Here is a 6,121-nt window from a genome sequence, read left to right as displayed (position 1 = left end):
ACGGTTACACCGATTTTTATTTTTTTTTAATTGGCTTTGGAGCTCCCGTTCCCCTTGCAAATCCTCATCTCCATGTTATTCCTTTGCTGAGGCAAATCAGGTGTGTGGGCAGCCACATGGTAAAACAGACCAAGGAACTGATCGGGCTGGAAAACATCGTCTAGCCATGCAAACTGTTGTGCTGGTACACAGGTGGATCAGGGAGGTGATGGGAACAAACGGTTGAGAAGAACGGAGAGAACTGGGCTGGGAAAGCAGCTTCCTTCGGCAGCACTGCCACCAAATGTGAAACTGGTCTGATGCTGTGTGCGTTGCAAGGAAACGAAGGAAAGCCACAATAGCGTGCAAACAAGCGCTGGCTTACAACCCCCTGGCACAGGCTCAACCACGTGCAGGACAACTTAAGGCCCAGCCCCGAGCCCCTCACATGGCTGTTACAGAAATCTTCAGGCTGCACAAAGAAAAGAGGGAGGAAAACAGAGCTGTAAATAAATTTGGTGAAGATAGGCCACTCACTGTCACCGTATAAACGAATTCGGGAGTGGATGCACTCACGAGGTATCTTGGTGAGGGAGAGAGAGCATAAAGCCTGCAGCTGACACACTTGTAATTAGTTTTATCCCATGATGAGCCAGGCCAGACTGCTTTCTGCTCTCCCATTCAGTAAAATGTTTTAAACAAAGTATTCATTCTTTAAAGGCTGGAGCTGGGACCCTAATTTAGACGTCTGCAGAGTCAGTTTCTGATCTCTTTTAGACGTCTCCTCCTAGGAAGGACTGAATCACGTCCTGGACGTGCACGAGCACCAGCCTGGCTTAGGATTCTGGCTCAGAAGTGGTCACCCGTGATGGAAGTGCTAGGTGAACGCGTGGCTCCTCGTCCGCAAGATGGGAACGAAGCACACAGCCCCCTCACTGTGCCATAGGGTAGGTAACAGCAGCCGATGGGACATGCAAAAAGTGGTAAAAATGTGAGAGAACAGAATCCTCCAAACCAAAGGAGCGGTTGTTTGTCCTGAAGCAGGTCATGCTGAGGAGGAAATTAATAATAATGAAGTTTGCTTAAGAGACGGCCATCAGCTGGATTAAATAGTAACCAGGCAATTACTTCTGGAAAAGGGAGAGAGAGTCAGCTTCAAAAGAATTATAAACAAAAATTCATGATAAATTCATGATGAGGATAGGAAGAGAACAGCAGCCAAACCTGACCTGACGATGTGAGAAATCACCCCATTGACACGGGGCGGGTGCGTTTGGGAACTTTGGGGGATTATTCACAAAAGAGTGTTGAGGTATTTGTAGGTGTTTGTTAACATTTCAGATTGTGTGCTGAGCTGCTGATACTGATCCTACATGTGGAGCACAGTGATTGCCACATAATTAAGTTTCCTTAATAAACCAATTATCAATTATTGATGCCACTGGCAATAATGCAGACTGAAATGGAAATAATCATCGAATCATTAAGGTTGGAAAAGACCTTCGAGATCATCTGGTCCAAACATACCCCCACCACCAATATCATCCACTAGACCCTAGGTGTCCCTAAGCACCACATGCAACCTTTAAATAAATAATATAAATAACAATATATACTACATATTTATTATATACAATTTTAAATAAATATAAATAATGCTGAAAAAAACCTTATGTACAAGTTCAGTCATGTAGTTCTTCCCTGAAACACTACTTCTTTTGGAATTCTGATTTTCTGATAGTAATATAACTAGGCCAGTTTGGATAATCTGATAAATTTCCCCATATGGGAAAGTCTCAATATCAGATGATGAATTTCACTGTTTCTTCTATTTCATGCCAATAATATGACTTTCTTCATCATTACTAAATTCAATGATGGTCACAAGCTGTTTTTCCATTTCTAGTTGGAACTACCAGTTTCTTTTTTATCCAGCAACTTTCAGTGACAAATATAGGATTTCAGTGCATGTGCATATGTGCGTGTGTGCATTTCATCTATGCCTAGAATGGAAATCCTCTGATAGATACCAGGAAATTTAAAACAAGCACTTTTGGTTTAGAGTGTTTTCTCATTCACTGGTATCGGATTTGTGCTGCAGCATCTAAGAGTACAAATTTAATCCATTTGAAGTGTGAGCACACTAGACTATTTCTGTGATATTAGAGCATACGAGACGGTGTGACAGTGGTGATACAACACCAGTGCTGTGGTCCCTGGGGGCTGGCAGATGATAGCTGAGGCACCACAAGTTCTGCCTGGACAAAACTGTCTCTGCAGAGTATTTATTACATTTCAGTGGCATTATGAGTTTGTATGAGACTGCTCTCAATGAGATGAAGGGCTTCTTGTGCTCATGAAAGCCAGCCTGTTCTTCACCATTGAATCATCTGGGCTAAGAAAAGATATTACCTCTCGCTGTAAGCATTGCCTGTCTTTCGAACATGTGACAGTTCGGAAGTTTTCTTCTCTAAAATAGCATCTTTCTGTGTTCTCTATCACCAGAGCAGTGTGTTAACAGAATATATTCATTTTATGAATTAGACTGCTCTGTTACAACAAGAAAACTCCACAAGGAGCACTCAGCTGGGTTGCTCCCATTGGGCTTGCCTGGGCGGACAGCCGTGTCTCAGTAGAGCACTCATGACTTCCAGGGGGCTCTGTGAGTGAACACTATGCCAAAAACAAGACTTTTGGCTCTGCCTCTAATACAAATGCCACACTGATTTGTCAGTCAGTTTAATTTAAACAAATGCATGACTGTCCTGGAGAAAAACGTCAACTGCTTTTGCTAGATTTGTTTAGTTAAACAACCTACTGATGCAAATAGTGAAAAGCAGAAGTTAATAAAATAACCTCAGCACATGGACTGGTTCATGTTACAGCTGAAGGGACAGTGGATATCTAAATAGCAGAACTCCTGTATAAAAACAGAATGCAGAAGTAAGCGAATGACTAGTCAACTGTTTCAAAGATGCTGAACTGTGAACATCTGCATTTCCATCAACATTGTTAACTGTGATGGAGTGTACCAACAGTAATTACTTCACAATCCACAATGAGGACAAAAAGCTTGGAGGGAAAAAAGACTTTTTTGTTAAAATTGTACATGCTTTGTGTACTCTGACATGTAGATACTGATATCTTGAAGCAAGTATCTTGAAGCTACTGAAAATATTTTATAACGTGATGTCACTTTTTTGCCTCTGCTGCTCATCATTCAGCCATGATTTTTGTTCATGATCCTTTTATAAAAGTATTTTTTTTAATTTCATAACAAACAGAAGATGTCAGGACTTATTTTAGAAACTGACTTTTTAATAGGAGGCCCTGCAGGCAGAGGAAATGGCATGAGAAGATGTTACAGAATGCTCTCTGGCGCTGATATGGAAGCTTTGTAGGATCTGCTTCTGACAAGTGGACCTCTCCCAGCAGCCATTCTAACGCTTCACAGGGTAAGGCACCCTGTGAAAATACTCAGTTCTTCCATTATGTTTCCTGAGAACTGATTATCTCCAGAACAGACCAAGCGTCACTTCCTCAAAATGCAGCTCTCCAACTCCGCAATTACAAGGTTGAGACATCAGAAGTCAAACTTGTGATGCTGGCAGCAAAGCACTTACCACTTACCTGTCAGGAACTAAATACTTGAATCAAAAAGAACCATGCCTTTCCTTTTGTTCTGTTTAAATGAAGGAGAGAGATTAACGTAAATTTGGTGCACTAACCTCACATCTTCATTTGATTTGCACAATTTTCCTGAATGTCCCAGCGAAGACTGGAGGAAAAGAAGCTGTGTCTACCAGGCTTGTCTATTAAAAAAAAAAAATGCAGGGAATAATCCTGCTTAATCTTTTAACTTTATCCATTTGCAAAACACAGTTCTTTACATTTTTATTTCAGATGTCTTCCTGCATTATCTAACACAAGTGAAATCATTTGAACTGCTACAGAATTTTCATCAGAAGGATAACTTCTTTCCTGGTACTAAGCTATTCGGTGTCTGTGCTGGGCAAAATCAAAAAGGAAAACCCATCTTTCTATCAGTGATTAATCTAGTGATGCATCTGTATTTGATTTGTACTTGATTCATTTTCTTTTGTGACAAAGCTGGTTTAATGAGCAACCAGCCCCCTACATTGCCCCATCTGCTTTTTCTCACACACACATTCCCTCAGCTCTATTAATCTGTTTGCTTGTGGAGCTGTGCATTGCCAAATAATGAAATTTAATAATAATCTGTATTAACTTCTTTATTTTCCTTTAATTTATGGCCTGAATTACAGTGGCACTGTCAATAGAAGGAGCAATAAACTGCAAGAGTAGATGTGGGAACACATAGCTATGAGACAAGACAGGTAGCAGCAATGACAGGAACTTCTTAAGCTGGTTTTACCATCCGAGAAAATGCATGATGTATTTATTCCAATGAGACACAGAGATATACAGAGCCGTTAATGATGTCTGTTCTCCCAGTGAAGTCACACATTCGTGCCAAGAAACGCCACAGTCATCAGTAAGCAGTGTGCAAGCCTGACTCTCACCCCACGTAAAGAGGCCTTGCTACAGTAGGGTGTAAATTCTCAAATGTCCCCATTTCCTGTGTCTTTAAGATCCTGTGTGATTCACCCTTCTCCCTTTTTCTACTTAATCCACCCTTCCGCTGATGCTTTACTTCACACATCGCTATGCAAATCATGTTTTTTAAATTATTAGGGGGCTTAGTTGTCCTCCTAAGTAATTGTTATGTCCTGAGCCATGCAACAGGTTAACCAACAGACGTTAATTATATATGCATGTACATAAGGCATTTTAATAGCTCTGAAGACACAGTATATTCCCTGCCTCAGCAGTTGTATCAGTACAAAGCTTACTATTAAAAAGCATCCAAAAGAGATGTTTTTTCAACTGTTCCTGATGTTTAGTTCATAGCTGCAAGGATTAGTCTTTTCCCCAAGATGCCAAGTTTTCCCATCTGCCTTGCAATGGGCAATATTGGAAAGCTGTTTTTAAAGGAAAAATGCAAGGTCTTCATTATTCTTTCTTTCACCTCTTGAGTCCAACTCTGCTCCTCCCAAGATTAGCTCTGCTAACCCTTTGCTCTCTGATTTCCACTGATTAAAAAGATGTGTGGACAGAAATTTGATTCTCTCTTATAAGGACAATCATTACACTCACTATAGGAGCATATAGAAGGGTTTAATCTCATCTAAAATATGAATGTGTGTTAGTTGTCGTTCGATGGCAATTGCAGGATATCGGTAATGTAAAAGTCAGAGTTCTTGAACAGGAATGGCTACGGTACCTTCGGTTCACTTTGCCCTTCTACCTGCAAAACAGCTGTCAAACTACTATGATTAAATAGTATAGTCAGAGAAATTATGGTCTTTGGCTGTAATAGCATTTACTATATATTTGTAAAGAAACATCCACTTGAAGAAAGCAGGATGTGCATTGTTTTGATGAATATATGCTTCAGTACGGTAACATCCATCAGTAAACTAAGGCTATGGTAGCTAGCCTAGGAGAGCCGTGTGGCCAGCCACCCAGCAGCTGGATGGAGAGCTGGGGACACTGTCACAAGCTGTCATCCACTGCCAAAGTACCAGCATCCTCAGACATGTTTTATATTTTAACGTGGTTCCCTGCATATCTGGAATTCTTTAGAGGGTCAGTTGACCACCAATTTCCTGGATTTGTTTGGCTTGGGATAGTTATCCTACCCTTGTAATTATTTTGTTTTCATATGTATTAATTTTATACTTCCTTTTTCTAAACATACAGTAGATATTTTTAACTTATACCCATTCCAGGTAGCTCTTCCTTGAGAATTAAGAAACATGGTAATTTTTCAAACAGTAGAATTCAAAAGCAGGCCTGCTTCATTCACCCAGTGTGCTGTATTAAACTCCTGTCAGGAACAATGCCTTGAACCTATTTAACTAAACTGTATTAGAGGCACCATGTTCCCCCCACTGTATCCTCCTGTAGCTGAGATCCCACTTTTTGGCTAATGCTGAAGTTTACCATCCATCTATTTCCTTGCCCCTGTTACAAGCTGCAGAAAGAAGGAAAATTCCTCTATAGAAGCACATTTGTGTCAGCTCTTAGTTCATCTTCTCTGCTCCCTATCTCCTACTTT

The sequence above is a fragment of the Anser anser genome, assembly GCF_964211835.1.
Source record: "Anser anser genome assembly, chromosome: 1".
Taxonomy (NCBI): Eukaryota; Metazoa; Chordata; class Aves; order Anseriformes; family Anatidae; genus Anser; species Anser anser.
The sequence above is the reverse complement of the archived record's forward strand: the minus strand, read 5'-3'. Positions refer to the sequence as shown.